The following is a 20,522-nucleotide window of genomic DNA, read 5'->3' as shown; positions in this document are numbered from 1 at the left end:
ACAAAACATCATAAAATTATGGAACATATAGCTAAGAGGTGAGATAGAGATACATTTCCTGTTAGTGATGAAGAAAGTGATAGGTTAAATGATTTTAAATAAAATTACAGAGGAGTACCATCTACAGTGAGTGTTCTTTGAAGGCCTACTGAGTGCCAATCATTGGGAATGATTGTTTCTTTATTTGTAATGATTGTTTCTTAAATTGGGAATGATTCTTTTTAAATCTTGAACAAAGAAGGTGGGTAGGTAGATGAGGAAGGAAGGTTCAAAGTAGAGAACAATAAATTAATGTTGGTAATAAGTGCTTCACATTCAAAAAGACAAATAACATTTTACTTTAGGACTTTGAGGAAAGATTTCAAAGAAAAGTTGATCCAACAAGGTCCAAATACAGCATAGAGGCAAGAAAGTGGTAGGAAGAAGGTGTGCAGAACAGTGATGGTGTTTTGTTAAATTACATTCCAGTTCCATTACATTACAGCTTCGATTTGTGCACCACTGAGAATCACTGTTGTGCTGTCCTGCTCTTATTAGTGGAAAGGTACTACATCCCTTATATGTGCTAAGGTGAAGAAAGAGATCAAAACCACCAGTTAAAAATAGGACTCGAGTATATTAAAACTGTTGGCAGGAGAGTATTGCTGGTTGTATGTCCCGAGGGTGCTAATTAGGGGGTAAAGAAGTTGTTTTTGAGTATATTTAAAATTTGTTTTATAGTAATGGTGATAGATCTGAAGAGAAATGTCCAGGAGGCATATGAACTGATTTCAGAATGGAAATCAAGCTTGGAGATGAAATTCAGTGGTCATCTCTATAGAGGTGAAAGCTTAGAACTGAGAACTGTGGGGTATATAAACACTGAGGAGGCAAGAGTAAGATTCAGTTTGAGAAGACAGGAAAAGAACCAAGATAGCATGGTGTCTTTGAAGTAAAGGATGGCACAAAGAGGAAGTATGCAGCATTGATTCACCAGAGGGGTAACTCAAGGAAATGAAAACTTTGAATAGACCCTTGATGCTATTTAGAACGGAAGACTTAAGATACAAAATGGAGATTCACTTGGCAGAACTCTTCAGATCTGTATGAGGGATAGGGTAGGAGAGTTAGGGGTGGGAACTGGGATCTGGAGAGAGCAAGCAGGATTCAGCAGAAAGACAAATTGGGTTATAATGCAATCTCCAAAATCCTTGCCAGTCTTGGAGTGTACTCTGAAGCTGAGGGACTGGGTCTTTGTACTCCTGCATCAACCAGTCATTGAATGTAGCCTCCCCACCAAGAAGTAAACAAAATGACTGTCTTTCTCTGCCGCCCAGGGTAATTTCCAGAGAGGACTGCCAGCTCTGGCTGGCAGCCAGCAACATTATCAGCACTTTTTTGGTCAGGGGTGGGAGGCAGGTACTGGAGATTGAACTCAGGGGCACTCGACAACTAAGCCACATCCCCAGCCCTTTTTTGTATTTTATTTAGAGACAGGATCTCACTGAGTTGCTTAATGCCTCACTTTTGCTGACGCTGACTTTGAACTCTCAATCCTCCTGCCTCAGCCTCCCAAACTGCTGGGATCACAGGTGTGTGCTACCACTCCTGGATTATTACCAGCACTTTTAAAGGAAGATCTAGCGAGAAGTGTAGTATCTAGTACATCCACTAAATTTTGAGTTTAGAAAGGCATTAATGAATTTTGTGAAAATAGTTTAATTAGTAACCAGATCTTCACCAAGTTTGATAAATGTTCTGGAGAAAGCCAACAGCAATTTTTAAGGAAGGAAGGAAGTGAATTGTCAAATCTGCAGAGCTGTTGGAGCATCTGTTGTACCCATTCTGAGGAAAGTGGTTATAACCAAAAATGCCTTGTGTCACACATGAGCTTTTGTGGGACACCTCACACCCAAACCATAACATAAACTAATGACATGTATGGGATTGTATCAAAAGCTTTCTCTCAGCAAAGGAAACTATCAGTAATGTGAAGAGAGAGCCTACAGAGTGGGAGAATATCTTTGCCACTCATACTTCAGATAGAGCACTAATTTCCAGAATCTATAAAGAACTCAAAAAACTCTACACGAAGAATACAAATAATCCAATCAACAAATGGGCTAAGGAAATGAACAGACACTTCACAGAAGAAGATGTACAAGCAATCAACAGATATATGAAAAAATGTTCAACATCTCTAGTAATAAGAGAAATGCAAATCAAAACTACCCTAAGATTTCATCTCACCCCAATTAGAATGGCGATTATCAAGAACACAAGCAACAATAGGTGTTGGCGAGGATGTGGGGAAAAAGTACACTCATACATTGCTGGTGGGGTTGCAAATTAGTGCAGCCACTCTGGAAAGCGGTATGGAGATTCCTCAGAAAGCTTGGAATGGAACCACCATTTGACCCAGCTATCCCACTCCTTGGCCTATACCCAAAGGACTTAAAATCAGCATACTACAGAGATACAGCCACATCAATGTTCATTGCTGCTCAATTCACCATAGCCAGATTGTGGAACCAACCTAGATGCCCTTCACTTGATGAATGGGTAAAGAAACTGTGGCATATATGTACAATGGAATATTACTCCACCATGAAGGATGATAAAATTATGGCATTTGCAGGCAAATGGATGAAATTGGAGAATATCATGCTAAGTGAGATAAGCTAATCTCAAAAAACTAAAGGACGAATGATCTTGCTGATAAGTGGATGAAGACATATAATGGGGATGGGAGGGGTTAGCGTTAGGGTTAGGGTTAGGTTTAGGGTTAGGGATAAGGAGGGGGGCAAGAATTGAGGAAGGAAGGACTGTATAGAGGGAAAAGAGGGGTGGGAGGGGTGGGGGGGAAGGGAAAAAATAACAGAATGAATCAAACAACTTTACCCTATGTAAATTTATGATTACACCAATGGTATGCCTTGACTCCATGTACAAATAGAGAAACAACATGTATCCCATTTGTTTATAATAATAAAAAATAAAAAAAATTAAAAAAAGATTAAATCAGAGGTCAAAAAAAAAAAAGAAAGAAAAGGAAGCCATGCAAGGATTATATATCTGTTATGCATGTGGTGTATCTATTCACTACTTTGTAAAGAAGTCTTATTTTTTCCTCACCAGGAGTTCTGCTCTTTGGCCTCAGAATTATCTATTTCTGGATAATTCTGGATAATGATGGGAGGAGGATTGCTTGCTGTTTTTGTGGGTTGTGCTAACTCACCCACAGTTTTAGTTTGTGCTGAGAGCAGAAATGTCTCCAGCAGCATTCTACATTGTATCATTAGGAAAGTGAACCATTGAGGGTAAAAGTGGTCAATATTTGGCTGGAAGTAAGGTTAAGAGGATGTGAGTGAGGCTTTAGATATTTCTGTGTTCTTTGTGAGAAACCAGTGGTTTACAGGAGATCTTAAATACAGCAAAGAATTCACTTTCAGGAGTGCTCTGGTGAGGAAGGCTGCATGTAGACTTGCATGTTTCTGTAAGTGTGTGTATGTATTCATGACCAGGGAATTAGAATGTCTGGTGGATGGAAATGTGTGAAGACCATTAAGAGGAAGGAAGTATGTGCCATTTGAGTACTTGAAGGAAAGAGAAAGTGGTCAAGATCCACAGAACTGTGCGGGAAAAAAAGAGGCTAGAAGCATAGGCAGAAGACAAATTCCATAAATGTCTTCTAGAACATATTTAAGATAGAAATCCAACAGCACTTTTTACACAGGAGAGAAGGATACCTATTTGGGTTTATTTTTAAAATAGGAAATAGGATATACAGCTGTGATATGAGAATATGGTAAAGGAGGTCAAGACCAAATGCAATAAAACACATGAGTATTTTTTGTTGTTGTTGTTTTGTTTTGTTTTCCCAGAAATCTAAGCTAGAGACGATGGAAGTGTGAACTGACTAGAAAAAAAAAAAAAAAAAAGGAAAATAAATGGATTCAACTCATTTATAATATGTGTATATATGAAAATATCAAGCATTTTTGTCAACTATACCTCAATAAGATTAAAAAAAATGTTTTAAAAAGAAAGTAAGTTGATTCAGGAGATATTTCAGAGCTATAAGAAAGAACTCAAACAGGCCTTATATGAATAGTCAGAGAAAAGAAAAAAGGATAGCTCCTGAATTATAAGACTTGGATAATGGGTTACATGGTAGAGCCATTGCTGAGATATGAAACACCGGAGGAGGGGGACTCAATCTTGGTTCTGATATGCAGTTCAACAGCTACATTTTCAACTTAATGATTTGTTGAACCTGGTGTCATTTGAATAGAATTGTATGAGCATGTTTTATAGCATGTAACTTGAGTGAATCTAGTTTTAGATAATTACTTAATTATCACTTTCCTAATTTTATATTGTCTGTAAACTGCCAATGTATAGTTTGACAGTTATTAAAAAAAGACTACTAGACTTTTACAATTTAATAGACTAAACTACTGTATCAGATGTTGTTTGCTGCTGTTGCCCCTCTGATCCCCTTACTAGGTAGTGAGAGTTGACTGGCTCTCCCTGTTTCATAGCTCTACCTTTCTCTAGATAACTGTCCAGGCTACATTCCTAGAGATGACTGAAAGGGCCATACTTCCTCACATCAACCCTAAAACACATTACAGAGCCCCTTGCAGTCTCAGTGTGAGGTGAGACTTCTGAGCTTAGAAGACATATTGATTATATAAATAATTTACTATATATCTTTTTGCCCTTCCCTGTCCTGCTTTCCTCCCTTCTTTACATAGCCCTTGGATAAGAATTCTTTTATCAGGGTTTAATTCTTGGTATTCACCCTCAGATATTTTCAAGCATATCCCCCTTCCTCCCGACAAGAGATTTAAGCACATTTAAAGTTCTTTTTTCATTAAAGAAAAGTTTTCCAGTAGGACTTTGACACAATTCTGGGCAAAAAGCAAGTTGGTCTTTCATTTGAGTTCGAATTCCACTTCCTAATTTCCCTAACAAGAGCCCATGTTGTCACATGTATATTAAGTAAAACTTAGTTACTCTGAAAAACAACAAATATAATGCTGATTTTTTTTTTCAGGCACCCATCAGAAAAAACAACATGCTTAATGATAACCAGTCATGATGGTCAAGTGTTTTAGTTGATTTACTTTACTTAGGCACATGTTATTTACTCATCCTGCCATATGACAAAATTTAAAAATCTGTTTGCTGAAATATTCTTTAAAGAAGAAATCACTAGGTCAATATAATATTATGTGAAAATAAGTTTTATGATTAAATTACAAAATAACCAGATTTCTTAGTGACTGAACTTAACAGTACTAATAAGAATTTTGAAAATTTAACAGGAAGATACCATGTAATAACTCCCAATATTATTAAATGAAGAGCATTTTATATCTGAACATCTTATTGATTTAGTATCCAATGGAAAACTTAAGGAAGTCATTCTAGAACTCGCAAATGAGAGCTCACTAATATTCTATTTACTAACATCATCAGAAATTTATACATCCGGTTTAATACCCACTCAGTTTCCAATGCTTTTAGGGCTTATAATTAAATGTTATTTTCCAGTGTTTATCAGTGCTGATGTAAGTTATATCATTTAGAAAATGCTTCTATTTCTACTGCAAACTCAGTTGAAAATGTCATCCACCACATTACTCACATCTTCTTATATTAAGACCCATTGTTGTTAATTACTTCTTAGAATTGATATTAGAAAAATATTTATGTTTATAAGATGAGCCTCTGTTTGACTTTTCTCTGAGTAAACCCAGTGCTAAGTGCAATGTCAAATTGTCATTGCAAGCTCATTTTCAGTGTCTCCTAACATTAAAATATTTAATTATTTTTGCCCTTTTTTATGTTTACTTGTTCTGTTTCATACTGTATTTGAATAAGGTACTTATGTACTTGACACTCAAAAGAGTGATCTTCATTAATTTGGAAGGGTACAGTAATAAAAGACTATAAACCTTAAATAAATATTTCATTAATATAAAAGTTGAGCAAGAAATTGATGCAACACAGAGATACCCTGGTTATTACATTGGATTCCTCAGAATATTTTATAAACAAAACTATTTTCTCTTTTTTAGTCTGGCTAATATGAAGAACATTTTTATTGACACCCAACTGTTCTGCAACTTCCTTACCTTTGAGGGGAAACAAATATGAGATGAATTTCTGTTAGACAAATGGTTATTATGATGCAAAATATAGTTTGCTATGACTGCAGGGACATGATTCATTGTGTTTTCCTATTTTGAATTCACGGGGGAATGTTGAACATCTCTGAATATAAACATGGAAAACTTCCATAACATCTGCTGCTAATTTCTGCCAGCTGAAAAGTGATAATGATGATGAATATTTTTGTTGATGATGCAGATACATTGGTCTAACTAAATTAACTTGCAGACTATGGATATCTAATTGAAAACACATGATTGGTAATATCACGTGGTTGGCTTTATGTTTAGTTACATCTCTAATTGTTCCAAAATGTATAGTTCTGTGACTTGTACTTTTTAAAGCTAAAAAAAATACTACAAATGGGAAATGTGGTAGAGTATGTCATGCTGGCAATGACATTCATTTTTTCAATCACCACCTTATAGTTTTAAAAGCAAAATTTGAAAGTTGTACTTTCAGGGCAGGAACCAGCAGTCACTGAGAAGGGGAAAAGATGAAAATTCATTTAAGTAATACACTTTTAAACACTGTTCTACAATTCACTATTTTATTTGGACCAAGTAAATATGTCTTCAAGATATGCCTACATAATTTGACATTTTAAAAGGGCTAATATTAAAAGTCTTTAATATAAATTAAATGTTTAAATAGGCAAAATTTATTTATAAACCCTCTGCTACACAATAAACTCATTATAGCTTAGTGGGTCCAGGTAGATAAATAAAACTTTAATCTTCAGCATTGACTATAATAATAACTATAACACTTTATATTCAAAGCCTGTAGAAAAGAAGGTCTACCATTTCATGTGCCTTCTTATTTAAGAAACATGGGGCTATTTTATAACTTCTTTAACTGGAATGATTTGGTTGATGACATTTTTGCCTAATAGGTTTTTTTGCAAATTCTCTGGACCAGAATATTAATGCTTGTTAAGGGTTCATTATATACTTGCCTGGTGAAAGGCTTTGATTCAAAATCCTTGTCATTTATTATTTAACCAAACATGCGACTCTTATTAAATATCAATTAACTGCATATTTGGTTTTATTTTATAGTTTGGTTAACAAATTAAGACAGGTGCTATTATCCATAACAAATGTTTTACGTGTAATTTTGCAAAATTAATATAAATGAAAAGGTACTTATGGCAAAATAACAGACGGAAAGTGGTAAACTTTGAAAGGTGAGAATTTTGCCTTTTAGCAAACTTTTTTCAAAGGCTCAATTAAAGTTCAGAATGAATTTGTGAAGTGGAAGCTATTACAGTTTTCCATTCTTCATGATTTATATTGATCATGCAACCTGCAAAATTCTTTTTACTATTCACCAAGAAAACAAAGAAAAATTCATATTATGTACATATAATATCAGCAATCATTAAAAATTCTTCATCTATGATTTGCTAATGTGAAGTCCCTAAATGACTGAGAGCTACTTTTGAGTTACATTATTTCCCCGTGTAGTCTTTGTGTTGATTGGTATCTCTTACACACTTTCAAATACAGATTGCTGGATCACACCTTCATCACTTTTCTCATATCTCAATTCACTTCATTAATACTAATTTTCCTCAATGTTACATGTTCAATAATCTCTTCCTGATGTACTCTGGAACTCTGTAATTTATTCTGGTAGATACATGTTAATAAGCTTCAGTATTTTCTTTTGATTACTCTGCTTCAGTCTGTCCAGTACTTATGTATTCGTTCTGCCCTCCATTACTATATACTCATTCATAAACTCAGAAGTCTATCATCTCTAATCATTACAGGATTCAGGTATTCAATTTAGGCTTTCTCAAAGAGCATTTCTTTTTTTTTTTTTTTTTTTTTTCTTTTTTTTTTTTAATTTATTTTTTTACGTTTACATAGGGTAATGATGTTTCTTTTTTTTCCCTTCCCCCCCACCCCTCCCACCCTTTTCCCTTTATACAGTCCTTCTTTCCTTCATTCTTACCGCTCTCCTTAGCCTAACTCTAAACCTAACCCTAAACCTAATGCTAACCCCTCCCACCCCCATTATATGTCCTCATTCGCTTATCAGCGAGATCATTCGTCCTTTAGTTTTTTGAGATTGGCTTATCTCACTTAGCATGATATTCTCCAATTTCGCCCATTTGCCTACAAATGCCATAATTTTATCATTCTTCATTGCGGAGTAATATTCCATTGTATAAATATGCCACAGTTTCTTTATCCATTCATCAACTGAAGGGCATCTAGGTTGGTTCCATAATCTGGCTATGGTGAATTGAGCAGCAATGAACATTGATGTGGCTGTATCTCTGTAGTATGCTGATTTTAAGTCCTTTGGGTATAGACCAAGGAGTGGGATAGCTGGGTCAAATGGTGGTTCCATTCCAAGCTTTCTGAGGAATCTCCACACTGCTTTCCAGAGTGGCTGCACTAATTTGCAACCCCACCAGCAATGTATGAGTGTTCCTTTTTCACCACATCCTCGCCAACACCTATTGTTGCTTGTGTTCTTGATAATCACCATTCTAATTGGGGTGAGATGAAATCTTAGGGTAGTTTTGATTTGCATTTCTCTTATTACTAGGGATGTTGAACATTTTTTCATATATCTGTTGATTACTTGTACATCTTCTTCTGTGAAGTGTCTGTTCATTTCCTTAGCCCATTTGTTGATTGGATTATTTGTATTCTTCGTGTAGAGTTTTTTGAGTTCTTTATAGATTCTGGAAATTAGCGCTCTATCTGAGGTATGGTTGGCAAAAATATTCTCCCACTCTGTAGGCTCTCTCTTCACATTTCTGATAGTTTCCTTTGCTGAGAGAAAGCTTTTAAGTTTGAATCTATCCCAGTTGTTGATTCTTGCTTTTATTTCTTGTGCTATGGGAGTCCTGTTAAGGAAGTCTGATCCTAAGCCAACAAGTTGAAGATTTGGACCTACTTTTTCTTCTATAAGATGCAGGGTCTCTGGTCTGATTCCGAGGTCCTTGATCCATTTTGAGTTGAGTTTTGTGTAGGGTGAGAGATAGGGGTTTAATTTCATTCTATTGCATATGGTTTTCCAGTTTTCCCAGCACCATTTGTTGAAGAGGCTATCTTTTCTCCATTGCATATTGTTGGAACCTTTGTCTAGTATGAGAAAATTGTATTTATTTGGGTTTGTGTCCATGTCCTCTATTCTGTACCATTGATCTACCTGTCTATTTTGGTACCAATACCATGCCGTTTTTGTTACTATTGCTTTGTAGTAGAGTTGAAGATCTGGTATTGCAATACCCCCTGCTTCGCTCTTGCTACTGAGGATTGCTTTAGCTATTCTAGGTTTTTTATTCTTCCAGATGAATTTCATAATTGCTTGCTCTATTTCTGCAAGGTACATCATTGGGATTTTAATTGGAATTGCATTGAATCTGTATAGCACTTTAGGTAGAATAGCCATTTTGACGATATTAATTCTGCCTATCCAGGAACATGGGAGATCTTTCCATCTTCTAAGGTGTTCTTGAATTTCTTTCTTTAGTGTTCTGTAGTTCTCATTGTAGAGGTCTTTCACCTCTTTTGTGAGATTGATTCCCAAGTATTTTATTTTTTTCGAGGCTATTGTGAATGGGGTAGATTTCCTAATTTCTCTTTCTGAAGATTCATCACTTATGTATAAAAATGCATTGGATTTATGAGCATTGATCTTGTAACCTGCTACTTTACTGAATTCACTTATGAGTTCTAAAAGTTTTCTGGTGGAATTTCCAGGTTCCTCTAAATATATAATCATGTCATCAGCGAACAGGGATAGTTTGAGTTCTTCTTTTCCTATTCGTATCCCTTTAATTTCTTTGGTTTGTCTGATTGCTCTGGCTAGAGTCTCAAGGACGATGTTGAATAGAAGCGGTGAAAGAGGGCATCCCTGCCTTGTTCCAGTTTTTAGGGGGAATGCTTTCAGTTTTTCACCATTTAGAATGATATTAGCCATGGGCTTAGCGTAGATTGCCTTTATAATGTTTAGGAATGTTCCCACTACCCCAATTTTTTCTAGTGTTTTGAGCATGAAGGGATGCTGTATTTTATCAAATGCTTTTTCTGCATCTATTGAAATAATCATGTGATTCTTAACTTTAAGTCTGTTGATATGGTGAATGACATTTATTGATTTCCGAATGTTGAACCAACCTTGCATCCCTGGGATAAAACCCACTTGATCGTGGTGCACTATCTTTTCAATATATATTTGTATGCGATTTGCTAAAATTTCGTTGAGAATTTTTGCATCGATGTTCATTAAGGATATTGGTCTGAAATTTTCCTTCCTCGATGTGTCTCTGTCTGGTTTAGGTATCAGGGTGATATTGGCTTCATAGAACGAGTTTGGGAGGGTTCCCTCCTCTTCTATTTCATGGAATAGTTTGAGGAGTATTGGAATGAGCTCTTCTTTAAAGGTTTTGTAGAACTCGGCTGAGAAACCATCTGGTCCTGGACTTTTCTTTGTTGGTAGGCTTTTGATGACCTCTTCTATTTCATTGCTTGAAATTGGTTTATTTAGGTTGTGTATGTCCTCCTCGTTCAGTTTAGGTAATTCATATGTCTCTAGAAATTTGTTGATGTCTTCGAGGTTTTCTGTTTTGTTGGAGTATAGATTTTCGAAATAGCTTCTAATTATGTTTTGTATTTCACTCGTGTATGTTGTGATGTTTCCTTGTTCGTTCCGAATTTTAGTAATTTGAGTTTTCTCCCTCTTTCTCTTTGTTAGTGTGGCTAAGGGTTTATCAATTTTATTTATTTTTTCTAAGAACCAACTATTTATTTTGTTAATTTTTCCAATTGTTTCTTTTGTTTCGATTTCGTTGATTTCGGCTCTGATTTTAACTATTTCCTGTCTTCTACTACTTTTGGTATTGGTCTGCTCTTCTTTTTCTAGCGCTTTGAGCTGTAGTGTTAAGTCGTTTATTTGTTGATTTCTACTTCTTTTTTTGAATGCACCCCATGAAATAAATCTTCCTCTAAGTACTGCTTTCATAGTGTCCCAGAGATTTTGATATGATGTGTCTTTGTTCTCATTTACTTCTAAGAATTTTTTTATTTCCCTCCTGATGTCTTCTGTTATCCATTCATCGTATAATAGTGTATTATTTAGTCTCCAAGTATTGGAGAAGTTTCTGTTTTTTATTCTGTCATTTATTTCTAATTTCAATCCATTATGATCTGATAGAGTACAAGGTAGTATCTCTATCTTCTTGTATTTGCTAACAGTAGCTTTGTGGCATAAAATGTGGTCTATTTTAGAGAAGGATCCATGTGCTGTTGAGAAGAAAGTGTATTCGTTCTTTGTTGGATGGTATATTCTATATATGTCTGTTAAGTCTAAATTGCTGATTGTGTTGTTGAGATCTATAGTTTCTTTATTCAATTTTTGTTTGGACGATCTATCCAGTGGTGAGAGAGGTGTGTTAAAATCGCCTAGTATGATTGTGTTGTGGTCTATTTGAATTCTGTAATTGAGAAGGATTTGTTTGACGTACGTGGATGAGCCAATGTTCGGGGCATAGATATTTATGATTGTTATGTCTTGCTGATTTATGCTTCCCTTAAGCAGCATGTAATGTCCTTCTTTATCCCTTCTGACTAGTTTTGGTTTGAAGTCCACATTATCTGAGATGAGGATGGATACTCCAGCTTTTTTGCTGTGTCCGTGTGCATGGTATGTTTTTCCCCATCCTTTCACCTTTAGTCTATGGGTGTCTCTTTCTATGAGGTGAGTCTCTTGCAGGCAGCATATTGTTGGATTTTTCTTTTTAATCCAATCTGCCAGTCTGTGTCTTTTGATTGATGAATTCAGGCCATTAACATTCAGGGTTATTATTGTGATATGATTTGTATTCCTAGTCAATTGACTCATATTTGTTTTTGGCATGATTTGGTTTCTCCTTTATTTGGCTATTCCTTTAGGCTAGCGCCTCCTGTTGCTGATTTGCATCGTTGTTTTTCATCTCTTCCTCATGGAATATTTTGCTGAGAATGTTCTGTAATGCTGGCTTTCTTTTTGTAAATTCCTTTAGCTTTTGTTTATCATGGAAGGATCTTATTTCATCGTCAAATTTGAAAGTAAGTTTTGCTGGGTATAAGATTCTTGGTTGGCATCCGTTTTCTTTCAGGGCTTGGTAAATGTTGTTCCAGGCCCTTCTGGCTTTTAGGGTCTGGATTGAGAAATCTGCTGATATTATTATTGGTTTCCCTCTGAATGTAATTTGATTCTTTTCTCTCGCGGCCTTTAATATTCTGTCTTTATTTTGTATGTTAGGTATTTTCATAATAATGTGCCTTGGTGTGGGTCTGTTGTAATTTTGTATGTTTGGAGTTCTATAAGCCTCTTGTATTTGGTTTTCCATTTCATTCTTCAGATTTGGGAAATTTTCTGATATTATTTCATTGAATAGGTTGTTCATTCCTTTGGTTTGTTTCTCTAAGCCTTCCTCAATCCCAATAATTCTTAAATTTGGCCTTTTCATGATATCCCATAATTCTTGTAGATTCTGTTCATGATTTCTTACCATCTTTTCTGTTTGGCCAACTTTGCTTTCAAGATTAAATAATTTGTCTTCAATATCTGAGGTTCTGTCTTCCAGGTGCTCCATTCTATTGGTTATGCTTTCTATGGAGTTTTTAACTTGGTTTATTGTTTCCTTCATTTCAAGTATTTCAGTTTGGTTTTTTTTCAGTATCTCTAACTCTTTATTGAAATGATCTCTTGCTTCCCGTATTTGGTCTTTTAACTGTTGATTGGTGCGATCATTTAATGCCTGCATTTGCTCTTTCATCTCCTCCTTCAATGCCTGCATTTGCTCTTTCATCTCCTCATTTGCTTCCCTGATCGTTTTAATTACGTACATTCTGAACTCCCTTTCTGACATTTCTTCTGCTGTGCTGTCATTGGGTTTTATTGATGTAGTATCTAGGTTTGTTTGGGACATTTTCTTCCCTTGTTTTCTCATATTGGTCAGTTGTCAGTGGGACCCTGAGATATTGCAGTTTTCCGCTCTTGGCTTATAGTGTCCTGGTAGATTTCCAGTGTATCACCTCCCAGCCTTCAGTAGCCTGATGTCTTGGAGGAATCTGATAAAGCAGCGTATCCGAAGAAAACTGCCCCTAGCCCCCTACTGGTTCCACGATTTGGAACTGGCTCTGTGCTGAAATGCTCTCACTGTGGGCCTGCACCGCGCAGCTGGCCGTGTGGGAGGAGCTCACTGCCGGAGTGTGGAAGGCTACCTTGGGAAGACTCTAGCTGCCCTGCCCGGCTCCAATAAGCCACCTCTATCTGGGCCTGCCCCCCGGGTCGAGCTTTACCCAGTGGGCAGACTCACCCGTGGCTCTATTTCAGTCCGAGTCTCTCAATGCCTCCCCTTCTTAACTCCTGGGTTCTGGAGCGACAGGGGGTGCAGTCTCCCTCTAGGCCGCCATCTTGGATCGCCCCGAGAAGAGAGCCTGCAACCGGAGTGGGCAGAGCCGCTTGAAGAGGTGTCTGGCTGCCCTGCCCTGATCCCAGAGGCTGTTTGCGGATCGAGGCTCTCCGTTGGTTCGGGGGCTTGTGGCTGGTTCTATGTAGAAAGTCTCTCACTGGGCGGTCAGCTCCGAGAGGCTAGCCTTGAACGGCACCTCTCACCGCAGGGGTCCAGACTACTTGGGGAAGTCTCTGGCTGCCCTGTCTGGACCCTGAATCTGCTTGCGTGCCAGAGTACGCTGAGCTGCACTGGCTCCGGGACTCGGAGCTTGTTCTGGTCAGAAAGGCTCTCACCAGCGGGCCAGTTCCGTTCCGAGAACCTGGAGAAGCTGGCTGTGTGGGCGGGGCCCACCGCCGGAGTGCGCAGGGCTGCCTGTGGATGACTCTAGCTGCCCTGCCCGGCTCCGATAAGCCACCTCTATCTGGGCCTGCCCCCTGGCCGAGCTTTACCCAGTGGGCAGACTCACCCGTGGCTCTATTTCAGTCCCAGTCTCTCAATGCCTCCCCTTCTTAACTCCTGGGTTCTGGAGCGACGGGGGTGCAGTCTCCCTTTAGGCCGCCATCTTGGATCGCCACTTCCTCAAAGAGCATTTCTTATATTTCTGGGAGTATAGCATGATTTAGCTTAAATCTCAGATCAGGAATTTATCTGTTGGGATACCTCGTCTGACTTACTTAATATTTTTTGAGAATAAGAATTCTCATAGAGGTTCTTGTTACTGTCTTTTGTCTGTTCCTAATTCTTTGGCCATACACTTGCATATAACCGCTGTATTTAAACCTCCCTAAAGCTCCCAAATTTGAGTATGCTGTTTCCTACTGAGACCCTGATCTTTGTGCTCTCTTATGTAATATAGAGCACCAATACTTATGTGGTCCATGAACCTGTGTCTTCAAACTATATGACTGTCTAAGAAGAGATAAGTATCAAATGGGAGAGAGTCAAGTACTTAGAAACTTGTGAGAGTGTTTAGAAACTTGAAGCAATGACATTGTCCTGACATTGCAATGTCATTATTCTTTTGGTCATTTCTTTTCATTGTATCAGTCCATGATTATTTTTAAAAATCAACTAAAATAGGTTCTTCTAAAGGTAGTTTGGGAGGTACGGGCATAGTGGTTTCATCCTTATTGAAATGTCCTGTTGATTCATTAATATTTTGGTGCTTTGTGGATTTGATCTCCTCCCTTGAGAGAAGGTTGTCAAGAAAACCAGTGTAATGAACTCATCCTGAAAAATAAGGTGGTGTTACATCATAAGTAGGAGATGAGCAAATTTAATGTAACCAGGCTCCTAAGTATTATTGATGAACAACAGACAGAAGTCAGGAATCGGTCATTTGAGAATCAATTTCAAAAAAATAGAGAAAACAGAAAGACCTGAATAGAAATCCAAGCTGAATAGGGTAAATATTCATTTTAAAAAACTCTGCTTTGAAAAATTTTCACATGTATTCATAGTCACTCATTTAAATATGCTTTTTATTAAATATGTGACAATTAAATCATTGACATATACTAAACAGTGATAGAGTCATAAATAAGAAAGATAAAATTCATATAATTCACTACTTTTCTATGGATGAACAACAGATAAATGATAATAGTTTGGCAAATCTTTATTTTGGAAAGAGAGGGAAAGAGAAAGAGGAGTAAGAGGGTAGAGGGGGAAGAGAGAGAGTTTGTACTCTAGCAAACAGATCATGGAAGTAAAGACATTTATGTGTACTCACATTCTAGTAATAGAATAATTCAAAATCTCTCAAATATCAAAGTGACATTTTTCCCTCTCACCAGGATTTTCTCCACCTAATATTTGGTTATAGGGGAAAAAGATGCAATAATAAATTATTACAAGCAGCATCCCTGTGGAAATTATTTGTACAGTTCTATGACTTCCTGTGTAGTGTGGAGCAAGAATGGAATTGTTGGGTCATAGCTTGTGTTTGTCTTTAGTTTAAACCACCAGCAGTGCATAACAGTTCTACTTGTTATATATCCTTACCAAAACCTTGAATTTTCTTTTTTTCTCTTAATTAATCTGCTAAGAGTTGAGGAGATAGATAATAGAGTTGCCATAAGAATACAATCGGAGTTTTACTTTTCCCCTAGTGATTAGTGATGGCGAGCACATAAAGTACTTAATTTTATGCTTTCTCCAAGTGTTTTAAAATGTGAATAAAAATTGCATATGCTAATCCTTAAATCAGTACAAGTTGAAACTGAATTTAGAGTCAGAAAAAAGTGAAGACTAGCACATTGGTTTGTTTATATTTGCCCATTGTGCAACTCTCAGCTATTTCTAATTATTGACATGGTTTGTATGAATGTATTATTAATAAACTTAAGTATAATTAATTCATAACATATAATGCATATCATAGGCATAGGTTGTCTCTGCAACATTTGTTAATTATTTTTAACAATTGTGTGGGAATGATGAGCTGCTATTAAGACAGCTAAAGCCAATTCATTAGTGTTTGCTATGGTATTTCAGCAGATCAGTAGTGTCTTGTTCACCTAACCATTTCTTTTTGGGAAAGTTTACACTATTTTAATAGTGATGCTTTAAAGAAATCTCTTTTCAAATACTATAATTCAAAGTAATGATGTGCTTCATGTTTAAATAGTCACTGTTTATATAGCTAGTAATATGCTAGTAGGAGTTGTGGATATATTATTTTTAATTTATCTATTGTTATCAGGGGAACAACTTATTGAGTACTGTGTATATAAGCAATTTTACTAAAAAGTCTAATTTAATTGGATATTAAAAAATAAAATATTTCTTACTTTTCCATTCTTATTTTCCATTTATCAAATTTCCCATAATGTGATGAACTTCTAAGCTAAGTAAATAGAGCATAATATTACCACTAAAAATTCTATGTTTGCCTTTTAAGATCTAATATATTTGACTGAAATAGGTAAGTAGACTTGAAGGCATAACTCAGTGATAAATCCAAAGTTCAAATAGAAAAGCAATGGTATTTTAAAATTTCTAAATAATACTCTGAATATTTGTATTTCACCTACTTTAATGGCATAAAGGACAGTCTGAATAAAAATATTTCTGATGAAAATATATAAACTATATTTCTTCTGTGAATTAAATCAATTCATGAGTACTTGGTAAGCTAATTAGCAAATCAAATCATTTAAATTACATAGAAACATCATTAGAAAAGTCTGTAATTAGGGTATAAGCAGAGATCACATATATTGAATTAAGATACTGGCTTTAATGATCAATGAAATAATGTTCAAGTACTTTTAGAGAATAAAGTAACTAGAGATATTTACAGTGACCTTGAAAAATATTTATGTAACAAAGATGGGCTAGAAGTTACTGAATTTACTTTCTGTTTCAGGACACAACATTAAATGTAAAGTTTCACCCCACTTGCCATATTGATTAGTTCTTTCCAATGGAAAGTTAAACAAAGTGATGTATCATTGCCTATCCAGGGCAGTTAAAGTTCTGTATTTGTTCTTAATTTCTCTCTCTTCTCTCCTTTTCTTACTGTTTTGATGTAAAATATCTACAGAACACTTCAGAACTCAGGGACTTATGGAGACACTTAACCATGAGTCTGTTGCACTGAAATGTTTAGAACTGTTGTTGTCATCAGATGATCTACCTCAACTAATGAAATTTCAACTTAATTTATGTATTAAGCACCAATTCCTTTGAAACCTCTTCAGTTAATACAAATTTATTCTCTGTCTTTAGATGGTAAATTCAGAAAATTTATTTACATTTCACCAGCAGTTGATTCATCTTATAATCACTGACTTCTTGAAATTCTTTTATCCCCTGAATTCCATGCTAACAGACTTCTTGACCTACATGATAGTCTGCTTCTTTTCAGAATTTTATGCCAGTGTCTCTTCTTTCCTTAAATGTTAAGAGTACTACAGAGGTAATCTTCAACTTTCCTCATGGTCATTATATCTGCTCTGGCTGATTTCATTCAGGTTCACCTCAGATCCTTTCATTTCAGATCGCCAACAGCTTTATTAGTTCTCTTCTTCATATCCAAATCTTGACACTCCTACTGGGTACCTAAGATTAAAAACAGCATATTCAAAAGAGAATTTTTATTGTGCTCCAAACTGTTTTTCTTTCTAGTCTTCTCCACTTTTGTTTATGGCATTAGCATTTGTCCAGAGTTATTAGGTGTAAAACTCAAGAAGATATTTTCGATTTATCTCTTTCCTTCCTTTTCTGCTTCTGGTCTACTTGGCTCTTTCTTCAAAATATATCTATTGCTTCTCATTATTTCCCCAGCTGCCTGTTTTAGTCAACTTTTCATTATTGTAATCAAAAGACCTAAGAAGAACAGATTTAAAGGAGGAAAACTTACCTTGGCTCATGGTTTCAGAAGTTCCATCTACGGTTGACCAACTCCATAATTCTGTGCCCAAGGAAAGGGAGAACATCATGGCAAAAGCATGTGGAGAAGGAAAGCAGTTCAGGCCATGGCAACCAAGAAGCTGAGACAGATCTCTGCTCACCAAGGACAAAATATAAACTCCATAATAACACCCCTAGGGACCAACTTTCTGCAGCCACACCCTAACTGTTCTCAGTTACCACCAAGTTAACCCATATCTGTGGGTTAATCTACCCAAAGAGTTACAATTCTCATAATCTAATCATTTCATCTCGGATCGTTCTTACATTATCTCACATTAGCTTTTGGGGACACCTCATATCTAAATCACAACACTTCCGAAGATGAAAGTCATGTTTCATCTGGATTTAAACATTTTAAACAAGGAAGTGATATGACCTCACTTATAATTTCAAAAGACAATGAAATTCCTGTTAATGTGTTTTTCCCCCTTGATTCTGTTAGACAATAGAAAGTGGACTTTATTTTTGTTTTAGCAGCAATTAAATCATATACCTTCTCAACTCAAAAATCACAAGGTGATTCTGCTTTTTACAAAATCCAAATTTATACCATGATGTCCAACTGCATCTCATAACATTAACTATGAACTGATATAAAGCTATAAAGACTATCATAACCACTGAATGAAAGAATTAAATTTTAATATGCTCTCATAAGTCAGAATAATGGCTCATAATTTATCAGTTAGATGAAATTTAGCAAAACATATTTAGTTTGAATAATGAATAAACTGATATTTCCATTATCTAGGTTTATATAGTCTAAAAGTCCAAGTTATCCCCCTCCTTTTATTTAAATTTGTGTGAATTATATTCAAAGTGATATCTGAAAATTTCTAAAGAAGAAAATGAGAGGGAGGGTGGTATGAAAAATGGTGGAATAAGACAGACATCATTATCCTATGTACATGTATGATTACACGAATGGTATGAATCTACATTGTGTGCAACCATAGAAACGAAATTATGTACCCCATTTGTGCACAATGAATCAAAATGCAGTCTGTAAAAATAAAAGCTAAATAAAAATAATAATAAAAAAAGTTTCTTGTTATCTATAGATTTTTCAATGTATCATTTTATTTGTTCATGAAACCAGAATGATTGTCCTATATTCTATAGACTTTCCACTCTGGATTTTGCTGATTTCATTTTTCTTTTAGCCATCTGCAAAAGTTTAATTTAAATGGTTTAATATATATATATATTATATATATAAAATATATATATATAATATATATTTTATATATAAAAAATTAATATAATAATATATATAAAAATTATATATATATTATATATATATAATTTTTTATTTTTACAGACTGCATTTTAATTCAATGTACACAAATGGGTTACGACTTTTCATTCTATGGTTGTACACAATGTAGATTCACACCATTCTTTTAATCATACATGTATGTAGGGTAATAATGTCTGTTTCAGTTCATTGTGTTTCCTTCCCCCACCTCTTTCCACTCCTATTGCCCTCTACACAATCCAAAGTTCCTCCATTCTTCTTCTACCCCACCACTCCCCACCCCCATTATGTATCGTCATCCACTTATCAGAGAAAACATTCAGTCTTTGGATTTTGGGGATTGGCTTTTTTCACTTAACATGATATTCTCCAGCTCCATCCATTTACCAGCAAATACCATAATTTTAATCTTCTTTATGACTGAATAGTATTTCATTGTGTGTATATACCACAGTTTCTTTACCCATTCATCAATTCAAGGGCATCTAGGTTGGTTCCACAATCTGGCTATTGTGAATTGAGCAGCTATGGACATTAATGTGGCTGCATCACTGTAGTATGCTGATTTTAAGTTCTTTGGGTATAAACCAAGTAGTGGGATAGCTGGGCCAAATGGTGGGTCCATTCCAAGTTTTTTGAGGAATCTCTATACTGTTTTCCAAAGTGGCTGCACCAATGTACAACTTCACCAGCAATGTATAAGTGTGCCTTTTCCCCTACATCCACCCCAACACTTACTATTGCTTGTGTTCCTGATAATAGTCATTCTAATTGAAGTTACATGAAATATTAGTGTGGTTTTAATTTGCATTTCTCTAATTACTGGAGATGACAAACACTTTTTCATATATTTGTTGATCGCCTGTACATCTTCTTCTGTGATTTGTGTGCCCATTTCCTTAGCCCATTTATTGATTGGATTCTTTGTATTGTTGGTGTAAAGTGTTTTAAGTTCTTTATCAATTTTGGAGAATAGTGCTCTATCTGAAGTGTGTGTGGAAAAGATTTTCTCCCACTCTGCGAGCTCTTTTTTCAAATTATTGATTGTTTCTTTTGCTGAGAAAAAGCTTTTTAGTTTGAATTCATCCCATTTATTGATTCTTTCTTTTATTTCTTGTGCTCCAGGAGTCTTGTTAAGGAAATCTGTTCCAATGTCAACATGATGAAGATTTGGGCCTATCTTTTCTTTTATTTGGTGAAGGGTCTCAGGTCTAA

At 35.7% G+C, this 20,522-nt stretch overlaps 1 protein-coding gene across 1 annotated transcript in view; it reads left to right on the top strand.

The window, feature by feature from the left end:
- Window positions 1–20,522, top strand: part of LOC124974205 (intraflagellar transport protein 88 homolog) — a 96,149-nt gene that overhangs the window by 56,445 nt on the left and 19,182 nt on the right.

The sequence above is a fragment of the Sciurus carolinensis genome, unplaced genomic scaffold, assembly GCF_902686445.1.
Source record: "Sciurus carolinensis unplaced genomic scaffold, mSciCar1.2, whole genome shotgun sequence".
Lineage (NCBI taxonomy): Eukaryota > Metazoa > Chordata > Mammalia > Rodentia > Sciuridae > Sciurus > Sciurus carolinensis.
This window is presented reverse-complemented; position numbering and strand designations above follow the sequence as displayed.